Source organism: Bos grunniens, chromosome 7 (genome assembly GCF_055505025.1).
Source record: "Bos grunniens cultivar Pamir isolate PY7600 chromosome 7, Bosgru_T2T1.0, whole genome shotgun sequence".
Taxonomy (NCBI): Eukaryota; Metazoa; Chordata; class Mammalia; order Artiodactyla; family Bovidae; genus Bos; species Bos grunniens.
The window spans coordinates 52,047,447-52,067,142 of record NC_141171.1 but is presented as its reverse complement, the minus strand read 5'-3'; the positions used below and the strand labels follow the sequence as shown (position 1 = coordinate 52,067,142).

Sequence of the window (19,696 nt, the reverse complement as noted above, 5' to 3'; positions counted from 1 at the left end):
TCAAAAGCCCAGTGACTTTAAACAATACAAACTTATGATCTGAGACTTCTGGAGGTCACCAGTCTGATATGGGTGTCCCTGGGCCAACATCAAGGCACCAGCAGGAGCATCTCCTTCTGGAGGCTCTAGGGGAGGATCCATTTCCTGGCTGTTGCCAGCTTTTAGAGGCTGGAGGCATTTCTGGGCTTGTGGCTCCTTCCACCTTCACCATCAGTAGTGCAGCATTTTCAAATCTCAGATTCTGATCCTCTCTTCCCTCTTTTCCACTCTCTCAACATTGTTGGATCCAGCCAGATATTTCAGTAAACTGTCCTGATCTCAATGTCAGCTGATTTAGCAACATTAATTCCCCTATAACATATTCACAACTTCTGAGAACTGGAATTGTGGACATCTTTGAGAGGGGCATCATTCTGCCTACCACACTCCCCCTTTTTGTAGCATATAATATTGGGAGCAGTCATCACAATTTTTACTCATTTTATGTATTTCTCTGCTCATTCCCTGTCTAACTGCCTCTACTCTAAGTAAATCCTATGACAGCACAGACCCTATATCTGTCTTCTCTGCTATTTCCTTGTGCTTAGCATCATGCCTGACATATTACAGAAATTCATTAATTGTGAAAAGAATAAACAATTATCAGCTTAGATCTGTGTTTTGACACTTAACAACTCTGATTTTTAGCTTTTTTTTAAATCTTTTCCTTTCATATATAGTGTCTTGGCAGGAAGGGGACTTCTAGTGGAATCACAGTATAGATTTTTCAAGCTCTGTACTCACTCACTGTAAAAAATCATCCCCACAAATAGAGATCTATATATGTCACATACATATCTTCATTTTTGTCATACTTAAAAAGTAGAGTTTATATGTTATTTCCTTCTAGAAAACTGTATATCACAGGGCTCATATTCTAAAGGATAATCCAAGGTGAGGAATTAGAATTCTTTATTACAGTCATGTAAAGTTTTTTGGGGGGCTCCAAAATCATTGCAGATGGTGACTGCAGCCATGAAATTAAAAGACGCTTGCTCCTTGGAAGAAAAGCTATGACCAACCTAGACAGCATATTAAAAAACAGAGACATTACTTTGTCGACAAAGGTCCATCTAGTCAAAGCTATGTTTTTTTCCAGTAGTCATGTATGGATGTGAGAGTTGGATTATAAAGAAAACTGAGTGCTGAAGAATTGATGCTTTTGAACCGTGGTGTTGGAGAATACTCTTGAGAGTCCCTTGGACTGCAAGAAGATCAAACCTGTCAATCCTAAAGGAAACCAACCCTGAATAATCATTGGAAGAACTAATGCTGAAGCTCCAATACTTTGGCCACCTGATGCAAAGAGCTGACTCACTGGAAAAGACCCTGATGCTGGGAAAGACTGAGGGCAGGAGGAGAAGGGGACAACAGAGAATAAGATGGTTGGATGGCATCACCAATTTGATGGACATAAGTTTGAGCAAGCTCCGGGAGTTGGTGATGGACAGGGAAGCCTGTTGTGCTGCATTCCGTGGAGTCACAAAGAGTTGGACATGATTGAGTGACTGAACTGCACTGATTACAGTCATGTGAGAAAAAATGGGGCAGATGAGGCTCTAAGTATGATCCTAGCATGTAATTAGAAAGACAGGTGTCAGATAATCATTGTGTCTTTGTTTTACCAGGTTATAATATCTGATACCAAGGTTTAAAAAAATACTTGGAAAAATATACTCTGTGATTCACCTGTTTACTCAGCAGATACTTATTAATCATCTGTTAAGTGTCAGACCCTCTTCTAGGCTCTGGGTACACAGTACAAAGTCTCTGCCTATAGGGAGCCATTTGCAGCAATGTGGATAGACCTAGAGATTTCATGCTGAGTGAAATAAGTCAGACAGATATCATATGATATTGCTTATATGTAGAATCTTAAAGAAAGAAAAAAGGTAGACGTGAACTTATCTACAAAACAGAAATAGAGGGACTTCTTTGGTGGTCCTGTGGTTAAAAATTCACCTGCCAGTGCGGGGGACACGGGTTCCATCCCTGGTCTGGGAAGATCCCTCATGCCAAGGAGCAATTAAGCCTGTGTGCCACAACTACTGTCCTACAAGCTTCAACTGCTGAGCTTCCCATGCCTAGAGCCTGTGCCCTGCAACGAGAAGCCCACGCACCACAATGAAGAGTAGCCCCCACTCACCACAACTAGAGAAAGCCCACACAGCAACGAAGACTCAGAGCAGCCATGAATAAGTTAATTAAATTTTAAAAAATAGTTACAGGTGTAGAAAACAAACATGCTTGCAGGGGATAAGGGGAGTGGATAAATTAGAAGTTTGGGATTAAAATACAAACACTATATAAAATATAATAACGACCTATTGTATAGCACAGGGAACTCTACTCAGTACTCTGTAATGATCTATATGGGAAAAGAATCTTTAAAGGGGATAAATGTGTATGTATAACTGATTCATTTTGCTGTAGACCTTAAACATAACACTGTAAATCAACTATACTCCAATAAAAAATATAAAAATAAAAAGAAGGGAATGATGAGAAACCCAGAGGGTTTTGAATGGATATCTGAATGAAATTTTTAAAGCTAAGTCTGGTTGTTGTATGGGTATAAGAAGGGATCCCAGTTAGAAGGCCATTGCAGAAATATGGGCAGAATTGAAAGAGACACATGTACCCTCTGTGTTCATTGCAGCACTCTTTACAATACAATAGCCAGGACATGGAAGCAACATAGATGTCCATTGGCAGTCAAATGTGTAAGGATGTTGTGGTACATATACACAATGGAATATTACTCAGCTATAAAAAAAGAATGCATATGAGTTCTAATGAGGTGGATGAAACGAGAGCCTATTATACAGAGTAAAGTCAGAAACACTGATACAGTATATTAATGCATATATATGGAATTTAAAATGACAGTAATGATGATGCAAGGTAGCAAAAGAAACACATGTAAAGAACAGACTTTTGGACTGTGGGAGAATGCGAGGGTGAGATGATTTGAGAGAACGGCATTGAAACATGTACATTACCATTTGTAAAATAGATGACCAGTGGAAGTTTGATACATGAATCAGGGCACTCAAAGCCAGTGCTCTGGAACAACCCAGAGGGATGGGGTGGGGAGGGAGGTGGGAGGGGTGTTCAGGATGAGGGGGACATGTGCACCTGTGTCTGATTCATGTCAATGTATGGCAAAAACCACCATAATGCTGTAAAGTAATTATCCTCCAATTAATTTTAAAAAATAGTGATAGTGTGAATTAGGGTGATAGTGCTGGAGTTAACATAAATTGGTTGGATTTGATTCATATTTTAAAGATAAAATTTGACATGATTTGATAATGGTCTTACATATGGAATGTTAAAGAAAAACGGCCCCCTGTTTGGGGTATTTTGGTATTGGTGGTGCCATTTACTGTTATGGAAATTCAGTGTTAGTTTTAGTATGGAAAAGATTAAGAATTGTGGCCACACACAATTTGAAATGCTTGTTAAACATAAGTTATGTTGATTGAGCTACTAGTTATTTGGGTCTGTGGACTTATGGGGAGATATCACATCTAGAAAGAAAAGATTAGGAAAACTAATTAAAGCAATGAAATTTAATAAGATCATGTAGGGATTTAATGTAGTTGAAAAGATGGCCAATGCTAGGGTACATCAGCTTTTTGAGGTCTAGGAAATGGAGAGAAGTCAGCAAAGGAGACTGAGGGGGAGTAGCCAGTTGGTCACAGAAAATCAGAAGAGAAAGTGTTCCGAAAGTCACGTGGAGAAATTGTGTCAAGAAGGAAGTAGGCAATACAGCTGTGTTTAGTCAAATGAAATTTGAGGTTCAAAGATGGAGGTCCTTTGTGACCTTGGCAGAGTAGATTCAATGAAGTGATTAAAACTTGATTTAATGTGACAACCTATTATGAAAATATTATACAGCTTGGATTTCTTCTAAATACTACTACTTAAAGTAGAGATTACATGAACTTCCAGCTTTGATGGCCTATATACATGTAATTCTAAATTCAAAATTCCTTGATATTAGATCAAAGTATATAGGTAATTGACTGTAATGGTGGCTGCCTGAAGGATATACTGAGGCAGTTTCTTCATAGCTCTGTGGATAGTATTTAATCCTCTGCCCATGATTTCCCTAACTGGGAAACTGTCTTCCTCTTTTGAGGTAATTACAGATGCCTACTGTGCCTCAAGATAGAAACATAAACTTCTTTGATGTAGAGATCCTCATTTGAACTTCTATTTTATCTGAACCAGTGGCTTTCAAAGCATTTTCTAAGACCTAGTTCACAAACTAGTTTTTTATGTTCACTTGTTTATATGCCATGTTAAGCTGTTTCTGATATTTGCAATCAGAATCACTAGGCCTCCTATTCTTGCAAATTGTCCATGCCACAGTTTTTAAATCCTTCTCATGGGCCAAATAAAGGAGTTTTAGAATGCAATCACTAAAAAAAAAGCCTAAGCCACAAAAACAGAAATATAGACCAATGGAACAAGATAGAAAGCCCAGAAATAAACTCACACACCTATGGGTACCTTATTTTTGACAAAGGAAGCAAGAATATACAATGGGACAAAGAGAGTCTCTTCAGTAAGTGCTGCTGGGAAAACTGGACAGCTACGTGTAAAGAATAGAATACTCTCTAACACCGTACACAAAGATAAACTCAAAATGGATTAAAGACCTAAATGTAAAACCATAATCTATAAAACTCTTTGAGGAAAACACTATGTCACTCTATGACATAAATCACAGCAAGATCCTCTACAACCCACCTCCTAGAGTTCAGTCGCTCAGTCATGTCCGACTGCAAGACCCCATGGCCTGCAGCATGCCAGGCCTCCCTGTCCATCACCAACTCCCAGAGTTTACTCAAACTCATGTTCATTGAGTCAGTAATGCCATCCAACCATCTCATCCTCTGTCATCCCCTTCCGCCTTCAATCTTTCCCAGCATCAGGGTCTTTTCCAAATGGGTCAGTTCTTCGCATCAGGTGGCCAAAGTATTGAAGTTTCAGCTTCAGTATCAGTCTTTCCAATGAATATTCAGGACTGATTTCCTCTAGGATGGACTTGTTTGATCTTGCAGTCCAAGGGACTCTCAAGAGTCTTCTCCAACACCACAGTTCAAAAGCACCAATTCTTCAGCGCTCAGCTTTCTTTATAGTCCAACTCAACATCCATACATGACTACTGAAAAAACCATAGCTTTGACTAGACGGACCTTTGTTGGCAAAATAATGACTCTGCTTTTTAATATGTTGTCGAGGTAGGTCATAACTTTTCTTCCAAGGAGCAAGCATCTTTTAATTTCATGACTGCAGTCACCATCTGCGGTGATGTTGTATTCCTCCTTAGAGTAATGGAAATAAAAACAAAAATAAGTAGGATCTGATTAAACTTAAAAGCTTTTGCACAGCAAAGGAAACTATAAACAAGGTGAAAAGACAGTCCTCAGAATGGGAGAAAATAATAGTACATTTAACTACTGACAGAGGATTAATTTCTAAAGTATACAAGCAGCTCATACAACTCAATACCAGAAAAACAAACAACCCAATCAAAAAGTGGGCAAAAGACCTAAACAGACATTTCTCCAAAGACGACATCAGATGGCTGATAAACACATGAAAAGATACTCATCGCTTATTAGAGGAATGCAAATCAAAACTACCATGAGATATCACCTCACACAGGTCAGAATGGCCATCATCGAAAAATCTACAAACAATGCTGAGAGCGCGCAGAGAAAAGAGAACCCTCAGGGACTCTTGGAGGGAAGGTAAATTGATACAACCACTATGGAAGATGGCATGGAGATTCCTAAACAAGCTAGGAATAAAACCACCATATGACCCAGCAATCCCACTCCTAGTCATATACCCTGAGGAAACCAAAATTTTAAAAGATATATGTACCCCAAAGTTCACTGCAGCACTGTTTACAATAGCTAGAACATGGAAGCAACCTAGTTGTCCATCAACAGATAAATGAACAAAGAAACTCTGGTACATACATAAAATAGAATATTACTCAGCCATAAAAAGGAATGCATTTGAATCAGTTCTAATGAGGTGGATGGACCTAGAGCCTATTACACAGAGTGAAGTAAGTCAGAAATAGAAAGACAAATATCATATATTAACATGTATATGGAATCTAGAAAGATGGAACTGATGAACCTATTTGCAGGGCAACCATGGAAACAGAGACAGAGAACAGATTTATGGACATAGGGTGGGATGCATGGAGAGAGTAACATGGAAACATATATATTATCATATGTAAAATATATAGCCAGTGGAAATTTGCTGTGTGACTCGGAACTCAAACCAGGGCTCTGTAACAACCTAAAGGAGTGGGATGGTGGGGGAGGTTTAAGAGGGAGGGGACATAGGTACACCTATGGCTGATTCATGTTGGTGTTTGGCAGAAACCAACACAATATTGTACAGCAATTATCCTTCAACTAAAAATAAATTATATTTTTATAATTATTGTGTGTATATATATAATTTTTATATTTTTATTATATTTTTATAATAAAAATTTATTTAACTTATTTAATAAAATTTAATATTTTATTTAACCCTGTTTATTTAAAGTTATTTATTTATATTAAATATTTGTTTAATATTTAATAAATAATAAAACAATGTTTAATATATATTATTTAATATATATTATTTATATATAAATAATAAATAACTATTATTTTAAAATAAATATTTATTAATTTTATATTTTAGAATATTTATAAAATATAGAATATGTATAATATATATAATTGTGTGTGTGTGTATGTGTGTGTGTATATATATATATATATATCAGATCAGTCACTCAGTCTTTGCAACCCCATTAATCACAGCACACCAGGCCTCCCTGTCCATCACCAACTCCTGGAGTTCACTGAGACTCATGTCCATCGAGTCAGTGATGCCATCCAGCCATCTCATCCTCTGTCGTCCCCTTCTCCTCCTGCCCCCAATCCCTCCCAGCATCAGAGTCTTTTCCAATGAGTCAACTCTTCGCATGAGGTGGCCAAAGTACTGGAGTTTCAGCTTTAGCATCATATATATAATGTAAGCCAGCTCTTTTTCATGGACGTGTTAAATCAAGGGACTTCTAAAGTTTCATTTCTCCTAACACTCAATCAGCACTATACCCTTCACCTTCTATGTGTTTGGCCTACTCAGGGCCAGAAAATATGATGAGATGGATACCATTTCAGCCTCAAACTAGGGTCCTAAAGGTAAGATAGGCAGTTAAATTGTTAACAGTAAATATGTTACAGATATCATAAGAAGAATACAGCATAATAGCAGGACTCAAAATTCTAGGTGGGGGATGCAAGGTTATGAAAGACTGGACTCTGAAAGATGAGAAGTTATCCAGGAAAGAAAACAGTGACTTAGTAATAGGGAAGAGCATGTACACAGGTTGAGAGGCCATGGAAGAATGGAAGGCTAGTGCAATATTTAAGAGCACTGTTGAGAAAGGGGATAAACGGTGTCACTTTTTCTGTCTTTTAGGGTGATCTGTCTCAAAACTACTTACTGAATTTCAAACTTCCTTAGAAATTGATTATTCATTATTATGGATAAATGTCAAAAATTTTAAAGTATTTTTATGTAATAATCAATATTCATTAGTTATATATAATAGCTAATACAGATTATTACTGCAAATTTTATTAATATTTTAAAAATTCTTTTCAGGTAATTTTAGATACATTTTACAAGTGTTCTCTAGACTTATTGCCAGCCGGGAGGGAATGGAATGGGAGTTTGGGGTTAGCAGATACCAACTATTATATACAGAACGGATAAATAACAAGGTCCTACTATAGCACAGGGAACTATATTCAATATCCTGTGATAAACCATAATGGAAAAGAACATTTTTTCTTAAAATGTATATATATACATATATATGTATGTTTAACTGAATCACCTTTGCTGTACAGCAGAAATTAACACAACATTGTAAATCAACTGTACTTCAATTAAGAAATTAAAAATGGAAAAAGAAAAAGAAAAAAAAAGTGAAAAAAAAAAAATTAAAAGTGTTCCCTAATCCTTCCAAGATTGCCTGACTATTCCGATTGTTCCTTAGTTCACTCTCATGAGGCTCTGGGGAATACTTGTACATATTAAGCATTTCTGCTTACCCCAATTCCACAACAACAGTCATGAAAAATAATCTATTAATAAATATTATTAAATGATGCCTCATTTCTGATATGCTCCAAATATGAAAATTGAGGAAATTAATTTCTAAAATTTAATAAACTCAAGATAACATGGCACTGATGATTCATCCTCTTATTATTTCTGGACTTCTGGATATGGAAGAGGCAAATGAAAAGAGAATAGATATGGAGAGTGAAAATTGTAGGTTGTTTTTCCTGTGAGAAATTGAGACAATACCTAGTATAGGTTTCATCTTATATGTAAAGAAACTTGAGGCCCAGAGAAATAGGATGTCTTAACTCTAAGTTAGAAACAAATTGTCATAGAAATCAGTTTTCTTATGACAAAGATCTTTGGCACTCATAAAAAGTTTTTTGATCTTTAAAAGTTAGCAGGTCATTGCTTAACATTTATTAATTCAGTCAATTAGCCAGTATTTATAGAGGTCCTATACTATTTTAGGACTATGTGCCAGGGATACAGCACTGAATAGACAAAAATTTTTGCCTCTAGTAATCGAGAGATAATCAGACCACCCATATCAGCTTTACCCTGAGACATTCAGAGATGTAAATACGTTTGACCTTTAGGGGTATGTGTGTACATATCTGTGTGTGTGTCAGTGTGTGTGTAAGTAAGAAAGGGAGATGTTTCATTTAAAGTCAGTTTTATTGACATATAACTGCCATGCAGTAAAATTCACTGTTTTAAAGTATACAGTTTGACGAGTGACAAACATACACAGTCACTTAACTACCAACAAAATCAAGGTATAGAATATTTCCATCACCCCCAAAAGTTTCCTCATGCTTATTTCTATTCAGTCTCTCACCCCACCCGCAGCCCCTGGTAACCACACTGATCTGATTCCTGTTCCTGTATAAGTAGAATCATTACACTGTATGTGGCCTTTTGCATTGAGCATCCTTCATTTAGCATAATGCTTTGAAACTCATTCAGGATATTGCATGTATCTGTAGTTTGTTCGTATCCATTTGTCTTTAGTAATTGAGCTTCAGTTTTCATAGCCTCTTAGCACAAGGACTAGGTGACAAAGTTTTACAATCAACCAACATGGAAAGTCTCATGGGAGATATATCCCATCAAAGGAGATATTCTGAAAATGATACCCATCACCAGTTCAGGAGCTACATGTACCTTCCACTCAGGGACTACAATAAAAACTGCCTGAAACACTAGCCCTGAGCCTGGAAGTAGAGCAAGGAGGGTGGGGATAGGAATCGCTACTAAGAATTTGGAACCACTTCTAACCCTCATTTAAGTTTGTATCTTGTATGCACTGGATCTGGACACTTGGTAAGGGATGGTGATGAAGGAATGAAACCTTCAGAGAATTATAACTTGATATTGATATCAAACTGGTAATACCCCTGGAATGTGGTAAAAATGAATTATCTCTAGAATAACCCATCTTCATCCTAGGCTTCAAGTTATTTCCAGATACAGAATTCCAACGAAAGTGAACAACTTACCATTAAAAAGAAAAAAAAAAGTTCAACATACAGGAAAACAAGATACCAGAGTGAGAATCAGCAGAAATAAGAATAGCTCCAATAGCTGAAGCAGACATACAGTGATGTCAGACAATGGAATTATCAAACACAAAATTGCAGCCATGAAATTAAAAGACGCTTACTCCTTGGAAGGAAAGTTATGACCAACCTAGATAGCATATTAAAAAGCAGAGACTTTACTTTGCCAACAAAGGTCTGTCTATGTTGTCAAAGGTCTCTAAGTCAAGGCTATGGTTTTTCCAGTAGTCATGTATGGATGTGAGAGTTGGACTATAAAGAAAGCTGAGCACCAAAGAATTGATGCTTTTGAACTGTGGTGTTGGAGAAGACTCTTGAGAATCCCTTGGACTGCAAGGAGATTCAACCACTCCATCCTAAAGGAGATCAGTCCTAGGTGTTCATTGGAAGGACTGATGTTGAAGCTGAAACTCCAATACTTTGGCCACTTGATGCGAAATGCTGACTCATTTGAAAAGACCCTGATGCTGGGAAAGATTGAGGGCAGGAGGAGAAGGGGACGACAGAGGATGAGATGGTTGGATGGCATCACTGACTCAATGGACATGAGTTTGGGTAAACTCTGGGAGTTGGTGATAGACAGGGAGGCCTGCCGTGCTGTGGTTAATGGAGTTGCGAAGAGTTGGACACGACTGAGTGACTGAACTGAACTGAAGGAAGTAAGTGTTTGAAAATAAGTGGAGGGAACAAAAATCATGAAGAATGAGCAAGTATCTTTGAGTAAAGAACAAACAGAGCTTCTAGAAATCTAAAGTTGTAACAAATGGAAGTTTAAAATTCAATGGATAGGTTTTGTTTTTTTTTAATGGGTAGTTTTAAGAACACAGCAGATGAAATAGACTGGAAGACAAAAAAAAATGTAGTAAAAAGATACAAGATGGAGAGACAGATCTAGACTTATTATTTCACTTTATTCTAACTGGAGTCCAAGGAGGATAAATAAGAAGGGATGAAAGCAGTATTTAAGGAGATAATTAGAATTTTTCATAACACCAAGCTACTAATTCAAGAAGTGAAATGAATCTCATGTAAAATAAAATAAACACATATATAGATCATAGTGAGATGGCACAATACTGAAGGTAAAAAAGATTATCTTATAAGAGATTGATTTCATTTTAAGTAATGGCAGAGAACTTATTTTCCAGAAGCAACAGTGGAAGACAAAATACAAGGAAATGACATTGTCACTGTCTGATATAAAATTACAGGTAAGTCAGTTATTTAAAATTCTAAGTCTAAAAAACAAGGGCCTATAACTCCACAGGGAGTTATGACCAATCTCTTGGGATAAACCATAATGGAAAAGAATATACAAAAAGAATGTATAAACTGGCAAAAAGATTAATATTTTTTTTAAAATGCATAGAAGTTTATAACTGAGTCAGTTTGCTGTACAACAGAGGTTGACATATTGTAAATCAACTATGTTTAAATAAAAAAATTCTAATCCCAGCATAAATCTCTCTTATGACCCAGTAGGACAAGAGGATCAAGATGGTAGAGTAGGAGGAGCTCACCTTCCTCCACAACACTTCAAAAACATGTGGAACAATTCTCATAAAAAAAAACTAGCTAGAAACTGGCAGAATAACTCCTAAACAATGAAAACTGCAAGAAAGATCTCCATGTAACTGGGTAAGATGGGGGGAAAGTTACCAGGTCAGAACTACACCCCTGGGAGGGATCTATGATGAAGAGAAGGTCTACATAGGCAGATCCTCGTCCTGGGGAGCCAGCAGGACATGCCACAGCCTGGGCATCCCAACCGTGGTGTGCTGTGCAGAGGGGTCAAGCCCCCTTCCCCACTGAGATAGAAGGGCTGCCAAAGCCTAGACTCTAGAAGTGCACACAAGCTGGCTTGCCAACAATCAGGATGGAGAGAGCCATGCATTGGTGTCTGCAGTCTTGCTATGCGTCTCAATAGGAAGGGACTACCACCCCAGTCTAGCTCACTCCACACCACAGCCTGGCGCACAATCTGGGCAAAGACTGGGTCAAGCTAAGCAGAGACAGACGGGGGTAGGTAGGTTGTGATCTGGGTGGAGCCTGGGAGGACACTGTCACAACATGTGCAGGGCAGTGCCACAAGAGCATGAGCACCGAATCTTGGGCAGACAGGCCCTGGAGAGGACGCATTTTAGCCACGCTTCTGCACAGAGTGTGGTCCGGGAGGGATGGCCAGTGGCCTTGTCAGCGCTTTGGCTCTTGAGAGATCAGCCCTCCCACCCCCCGGCTCCACCCACTCCACAACGCAGCCTCACGCTAGATCTGGGGTAGACGGGTCATGGGAGAAGACTGCCACAGAGACAGCCCAGACCTGGGGGCAGCGCAACCGCCTCAGTTCCTGCAGTCACGACGCCCTAACCCCCAGCCTACTCCACACCACAGCCTTGCACTAAACCTGGGAGGAACGCAACACAGAAAGGGACATGACCTTGGGCTGCTTCTGGGCAAACCGCAGCTGCCAACCCAGGCAGTGCGCAGGCCTCACCTGCTTCGGCACTCACCTCGGGGCCCGCACTCAAGACAATGGAGCCTGCCTGGACCCAAGCCTGAGGGCTTCTAATCCAACATCTGGGGAGCAAACTCCACCTCTGACAGGGCAGCCACTGTCATGGAGCAGAGGGGAAGCCTCACCTCACACCCTGCACAGGCTCTTCGGTACTAACCACTCCTTCCCTTGCCACTTAGGGGATAACAGCCAGCAAAAGGAAAGATGAGGCAAAGATGAGGCAAGATGAGGCTAGTGTCCATACCGAAACCAGCCCTCACACCAAAAACGCTGGACATACAGCCTACATGGGGATGCTTCCACATAAACACCCCTTCAAGACCACAGTAGATAACTTGTTTCTCCTAAATTCATAGAGACAGAGAAATGAAAGGTGATTGAAATATAAGTAAAATGAAAAGGCAGAATACTCTCAATTAAAAGAACAAGAGAAATTCCCTGAAAGAACGAATAATGAAACAGAGCTCAGTCTACCAGACCCCGAGTTCAAAAAGGTGGTAATACAGCTCCTTGAAATTAAAAGGACAAAGAGAAAGACTGGGCAGGCCTGGGGCATTGGCTTCCAGGATAAAGTTCCCCCTCAGGGAAATACCTCCTTGATGATAAAAATACTAATGCAAATTCAATAAACTTGGGGTGGGGGGGGGAAGGTGGTGGACTTCCTGGGTGGTACCATTGGTAAGAATCCGCCTGCCAGTGCGGGGGACATGAGTTCCCCTGGTCCAGGGAGGTCCCACATGTTGCAAAGCAACTAAGCCAGTGCGCCGCAGCTACTGAGCCCGTGAGCTGTGACTACTGAAGCCCGTGTAACCAGAGCCAGTCCTCTCTGCAACAAGAGAAGCCAATGCAACAAGAAGCCCACAGACCACCACTAGAGAAAGCCAGTGTGTAGCAACAAAGACTCAGAGCAACAGAAAATAAAATAAAATTTTTAAATGCTCACTGATTTAAGAAAGTTTATGAAAAGAAATACAGATCACCCTAACAAGGAACTAAAAATTACAAAGATGAACCAGTCAAAAACAGACAATTCAATTGCCAAGATAAAAACCAGTCTAGAAACAATGGATAGAATAAATGACACAGAAAAGCAAATAAATGATCTAGAAGGCAGAGTAATGGAAATCACCCAATCAGAACAGTATACAGGAAGACAAATGGAAAAAAATAATAAAAGCAACATTTGAGATATATGGGATATAAAGCATGCCCAACTATGCAAAACAGGGATTTCAGAAACTAACACATTGAAAATCAACTATACTCCATTAAAAAAAAGAATGAAAGGAGAACAAACAACTGATACCACAGAAACAAAAGAATCACAAAAATACTATTAACAGTTATAAGCCAAAAAATTGGACAACATAGAAGAAATGGACCAGTTTCTAGAAACTTACAGCCAGCTAAAACTTAATTAAGAAGCAGATAATTTGAACACACTAATCACTAGAAGTGAAATAAAATCTGTAATTAAAACAAAAACAAACAAAAAAAGACTCCTGGCAAAGAAAAGTCCAGTAAAATGGCTTCACTGGGGAGTTCTACCAAACACACAAAGAAGAACTTGTATCTACCTTTCTCAAGCCATTCCAAAAAACCGAAGAAGGAACACTCCCAAATTCATTCTATGAGGCCACCATCACCCTGATACCAAAAACAGACAGGGATACTACAAAAAAAGAAAATTACAGGCCAGTATCTTTGGTGAATATCAATGCAGCAATCCTCAACAGCAAAATGAATTTAAAAATACATAAAGAATCACATACCATGATCAAGTTAGATTCATTCCAGGGTTGCAAGGATTATTCAACATACACAAATCAGTGTGACACACTGGATTAAAAAAGAAAAGGCAAAAAGCCACAAGATCATCTCAATAGACATAGAAAAAGCATTTGACAAACTGAACATCAATTCATGATTTAAAAAAAAAAAAAATCAGTGAGTATAGCGGGAACATATTCCAACATAATAAAAGCCACATACAGCAAAAAACTATTAGGACTAATAATGAATTCATCAATGTAACAGGACACAATATACAGAAATTTGTTGCATTTCTTCATACTAACAAATACCAGCAAGAAGAAATTTTTAAAATCCTGTTTAAATAAGAGTCAAAACACCAAAATAACTAGGAACAAACCTAAGATATACTGAGGACTATAAAACACTGATAAAAGAAACTGAATATGATTCCAAGAAATGGGAAGATCCATGATCTTAGATTGGACGAATATTGTTCAAATGTCACCCAAAGCAATTTACACTTAATTTATTCTTAATGCGATCCCTATCAAATTACCCATGACATTTTTCACATAACTAGGACAAATAATCCTAAAATTTACATGGAACCACGAATTGCCAAGCCAATCCTGATGGAAAAGAACAAAGCAGGAGGTTTAACACTTCCAGACTCCAAACTGTAGTGGGAGTACCACAAGATGCAGCAATCAAAACTATGTGGGACACTGCACCAACTGTATCCCGGTGGCACAGTGGTAAGAATCTGCCTGCCAATGCAGGAGGCATGAGCTTGATCCCTAGTCTAGGAAGATCCCACACGCTGTGGAGCAACTAAGCCCTTGCTCCACAACTACTGAAACCCATATGCCTAGAACCTATGATCTGCAACAAGAGAAGCCACTGCAACGAGAAGCCCACACACCACAAGGAAGAGTAGCCCCTGCTCGCCACAACCAGAGAAAGACTGCACCCAGCAACGAAGACCCAGCTCAACCAGAAAACTAAATTAAATAAATAAAAGTTTTAAAAAATAATAAATCATGGAGACTGAAGACTATCTTCACATCTCACTCAGTCATGATTATCTTGAAGAAAAAAACAACAATGTGGTGTTGGCACAAAAACAAGCATATAGATCAGTGGCACAGAGCAGCGAGCCCAGAAGTAAACCCACACAGCTACATCAATCCAGGACAAAGGAGGCACGTATATACAACAGACAAGAAACTGATATTAGGAAAGCTGGACAGCCACATGTAAATCAGTGAACTCATAACACTCCCTCCCACTATACACAAAAATAAACTCAAAATGGCTTAAAGACTTAAATATAAGAATGATACCATAAAACTCCTAGAAGAGAACAGCTGAGCTGAGTTGGTGATAGACAGTGCTGCAGTCCATGGGGTCGCAAAGAGTCAGATACAGACAGGGGTTCGATCCCTGGGTTGGGAAGATCCCCTGGAGAAAGGAAAAGTTACCCACTCCAGTATTCTGGCCTGGAGAATTCCATGGACTGTATAGTCCATGGGGCCGCAAAGAGTCAGACACAACTGAGCGACTTTCACTTTCACCTCTCTATTGGAAGGCAAAGTCTTAACCATTGGACCGCCAGGGAAGTCCCTGGGTTCTCTGTTTAAAGAGAAGATAATTTGGGGGCTATAGCCTCTGTCACAAAATAGATGATTTTTAAAAAATCTTAAAATGGGGAAAGATTTTCTAAGTATGATAGAATTCTAAGAAGACAGAAAAAATATTTTGTATAGGCAAATTAAAAAAAAAATACATTGTGAAAACCACTATGAACAAAATCAGAAGATATCTTTCCATTAATGTCATAGAAAAGGGCTAATTTCTATACATATAAGTATCTCCTACACATTAATAGATAAGAACTCTAAAAGTTAATAGAAAACTGTGCAAAGGACATTTCACAGAAAAGGAAAATATAAGTGTTTTGGTTCAACAAAATCAATATAGAGCTCCAGTGAAATATCATTTTTTCACCTATTGAAGAAATGGTTAAGGCATTTAATGACACATTGTTGGTAAGGCTGCAAGTCCTGTGCCACGTATCAGATACATCTTGTGCCTCATCTCACAGCTTCTAAACTTCACCTCTGATTCCAGCTGTTGCTACAGAAGAAAAAAATCCTCTGTAGGCTTAGACTCATTTCTAGCTGACAGTGTTGCTTCAAGTATGCATCCAAGCCTTTTGCTTTCTTTCCTAGAGCTTTTTTGAAGTCTCATCATGGGTCAGTGTTGGTTGAAGGTACAGGTTTATTCTAGAAGTATGGGACTTAATACCTCTGGGCTAACCTTCAATCCGTGGAGGGTGAGGACTGATGGACCTATGTTTCTCCTGTTGACCCCTGTGTGAACAATTACAAGAGGCATCTTACACCCTCCTCTGAAGTTCCTGGCTGGCTGGGGCCCCAGATCCCCACAGTGGCGATCTAGATGATGCAGCCTTGCATTGGCTCTTCTTTGTTTTGCTTTTCTTGGTCCTTCACTTCTGATCCTTTAGATCGCCTCTGTATGATCAGGCCACTCAAGATGGCTGTTCTCTTGCTCTCGCTACATCCCCTGCTCAACCATTTCCTGGTTCACCTACACCCTTCTCACATGACTGACCTTCCCTCTTAATTATAGAGCCTAATCAGTAACTGCCTGCGTGTTTGTCCCCTGCCCTGACTGGTGATTGTTCTAATCCTTAGACCAGAACAGCTCCACTCCAGGTTATCAAAGAGAAGAGTGTGCCCCTCATGATGACCGTTAACCTGAGGGACTGTAAGGAACAGTCTCCTCAGCTGGTTTCCCTGGTAAACAAAGAGCCAAATTCAATAGAGGGACTTCAGTTCCCCCCATGAATGGTAACCTCTTTCTTTTCCCCAGCAGCCATCTTGTTGCCAAGTCCTGCCAGCCCATCTGCTATACATGGTGAGGTGTCACTCCAGGACTTTGCTTCTGACTTGTTTCTCTTTTCAACAAAATTGTTGATATCTCTGTCACTGCTTCTAGGCATGTTCTTCGGTCTTGTGGCTGAGCAAATACAAGGTTTGCAGACCTTTGGGGTGCAGCCCTCAAACCTCCCAAACTAGTTGCCTAAACACAGCCCTGCTTCAGGGCTTGCTTTTGAAAGTAATTTGAGCTCAGACATATTGCTAATGGAATATAAATTGGTGAAAGTAATTCGACAGTATTTACTAAAATTTTTGTAGAAACTAATTTGACGGTATTTACTACAACTCAAAAATATTGACTTAACAATTCCACTTTAGGAATTTATTTTAAAGATATATTCTAATGGTTTAGCATGGGTGAAATGATGGTTGCAGAAGAATATGCACTGCAGCATTGTATACCAGTCAGGAATTTTTAAAAAACCACTAAATTCCCCCAAGTACTGGCTTGTTAATGTGTCTATATAATGGGATAATATACAGCCAGTATATAAGGTACCTGTATATGAAAAGATCTTACGTGTGCACATGTACATATATGCTGGTGTATGTAGAGAATATTCCTGAAAGGCATGAGGACTTGACATCAGTGGGTTATTTCTGAAGAGGACATGGTGGCTTTGCTAAGTGCATGAGACAGAGGCTTATCCCTATTTTACATAATTTTGTAGTTTTACAATATTGTGCCATGGGAATACATTACTTATTCAATTTTTATGTCAAGCAATTTTGTTCTTTTGGTTATGAATATGACATGATTTAGTGTTTTCTGTTTAGAATACTGGACCCTGTCTGAATGCCTGCCTGAAATATTTATTAATGTTTTTTAAAATTTCCCAAATCAGAACCACCTAATTCATAACTAGGATTGAGAACCACTGCTCCAGAAAATGCTAATTTTAGGTGAATTAATTAGGCAAATTGGTATCTGGAAATTTGACTGGAGATGAAATGGTATGAGGTGAACTAACTCCCCATCATCACCTTTGCATGCTTCTTACAAAATATTGTCCACCCACCTTGGGCATTATGTCCTTCTAAATATCTAATTCATTTTCTAGACATTACTCACTGGGTCTCCTTTAAATTTGGCATCTGTTTCTGGCTCTCCTCTTGGCTTATGTGAGGTCTCTTCTGAAAAGAGCAGTTCCCATTCCTTGCCTATTAGTTAATAAGTTCTAGATCTGAAGATGTGAACATTCTCTCCAAATTTGAGGTTGAAATACCCTGGTTTCAAGTCAACAATGTTCTAGAAATCCCCTTTGACACTTTGGGACAGTTTTATTTTTCATTTGCAGACAGAGAAAGTAAAAGTAACTGCTAAAGTGTTAGGGACATACTGCTGCTGCTGCTGCTAAGTCACTTCAGTCGTGTCCGACTCTGTGTGACCCCATAGACGGCAGCCAACCAGGCTCCCCGTCCCTGGGATTCTCCAGGCAAGAACACTGGAGTGGGTTGCCATTTCCTTCTCCAATGCATAGAAGTGAAAAGTGAAAGTGAGGTCGCTCAGTCATGTCCAACTCTTTGCAACCCCATGGACTGCAGCCTACCAGGCTCCTCCATCCGTGGGATTTTCCAGGCAAGAGTACTGGAGTGGGGTGCCATTGCCTTCTCCAGTTAGGCACATAACCAGAGGCTAACTCCAGTATCCTAACTCCTACTTGAGTTGATTTAAGAAAAAATATCACAGTGAAAGTTTCCAATGTTGCTTAGTGTTGCTCAGAAAAACAGATCAGACTTGCATGTTTCCAGACTTTTTCTAAAACAGTCACCTGAAATCTTTGTCTTTGTAGCTAAGGTGCTATCTGTCTCCCTCATCAGCTCCCAACGACACTATGGCAGAGAAGAATGGGCTGTTATTTGATGCCAAATTGAATCTGCAGAGATTCAGTGAATGAAGGCTAGAGAATTATTACAGTGACTCAGTATGGTGTGTCTATTCGTGATTTTTAACATTGATAGCAAGCAAGACTTACTTTTAATTTCCTCTTAAATATTAGGATATTTCAAAATGTCCGCAGTTTCTGATTAGAGCGTTGTATTTCTGATCTTAGTGATAGAAAGTAGCCAACTTTTAAACTTAAAAAATCTAGTAGGCTCTAGCTAAACTTCCCATGGTTCAAGAGTACTCATCTTGGCCACAGGGAAACATGGTTACCCTTCAGCTTAAGTGTTATATTTTAGACATTCCTGTCTCCCTTTGGTTTTCACAGTACCTAGTCCCATGTGAGAACTGGCAGCATTAGCAGCACAATCATCATCACTGTGTTCTGATCTTCTGAGAGGCATGAGCTTCAGGAGTGGGTTTGCCTTCAAAACAGGTAGAAAGTCAGAACCTTGATTCCTCCTGCTGTGGATAATACCCAAGGCAGCTGAAGGAAGCTCTCATGCCAGATGGCACTGCCCTGGCCTCCGGCCTCCAAACCTGCACTGGCAAGGGTCAGAGGGGTCTCTGTGTGGTCCTGTGCATAAAGAAAGAGATCCAATTGTAGCTAAGTGAGAGCTCCAGAACTCTGAATGTTTTTAGATTGTTATTCAGTCGCTAAGTCAGATCCAACTCTGCGACCCCATGGACTGCAGCACACCAGGCTCCTCCGACCTTCACTATCTCCCAGAGTTTGCTCAAATTCATGTCCATTGAGTTGGTGATGCCATCCAACCATCTTATTCTCTGTCATCTGATATTTCTG

The 19,696-nt window shown here is 39.2% G+C and overlaps 1 protein-coding gene across 3 annotated transcripts in view; it reads right to left on the bottom strand.

Moving 5' to 3' along the window:
• The window catches only part of PCDHB1 (protocadherin beta 1), a 65,521-nt gene that overhangs the window by 19,155 nt on the left and 26,670 nt on the right, over positions 1–19,696 (bottom strand). Inside the window, exon 2 of one of the 3 annotated variants that reach the window (XR_015167524.1) lies at positions 4,624–5,378. The exons of the other annotated variants lie outside the window; for them this stretch is intronic. The gene's annotated coding sequence lies outside the window, so the exon portion shown is untranslated. Of the gene's footprint in view, positions 1–4,623; positions 5,379–19,696 lie in introns of those variants that run through there. 3 annotated transcript variants of the gene reach the window in all.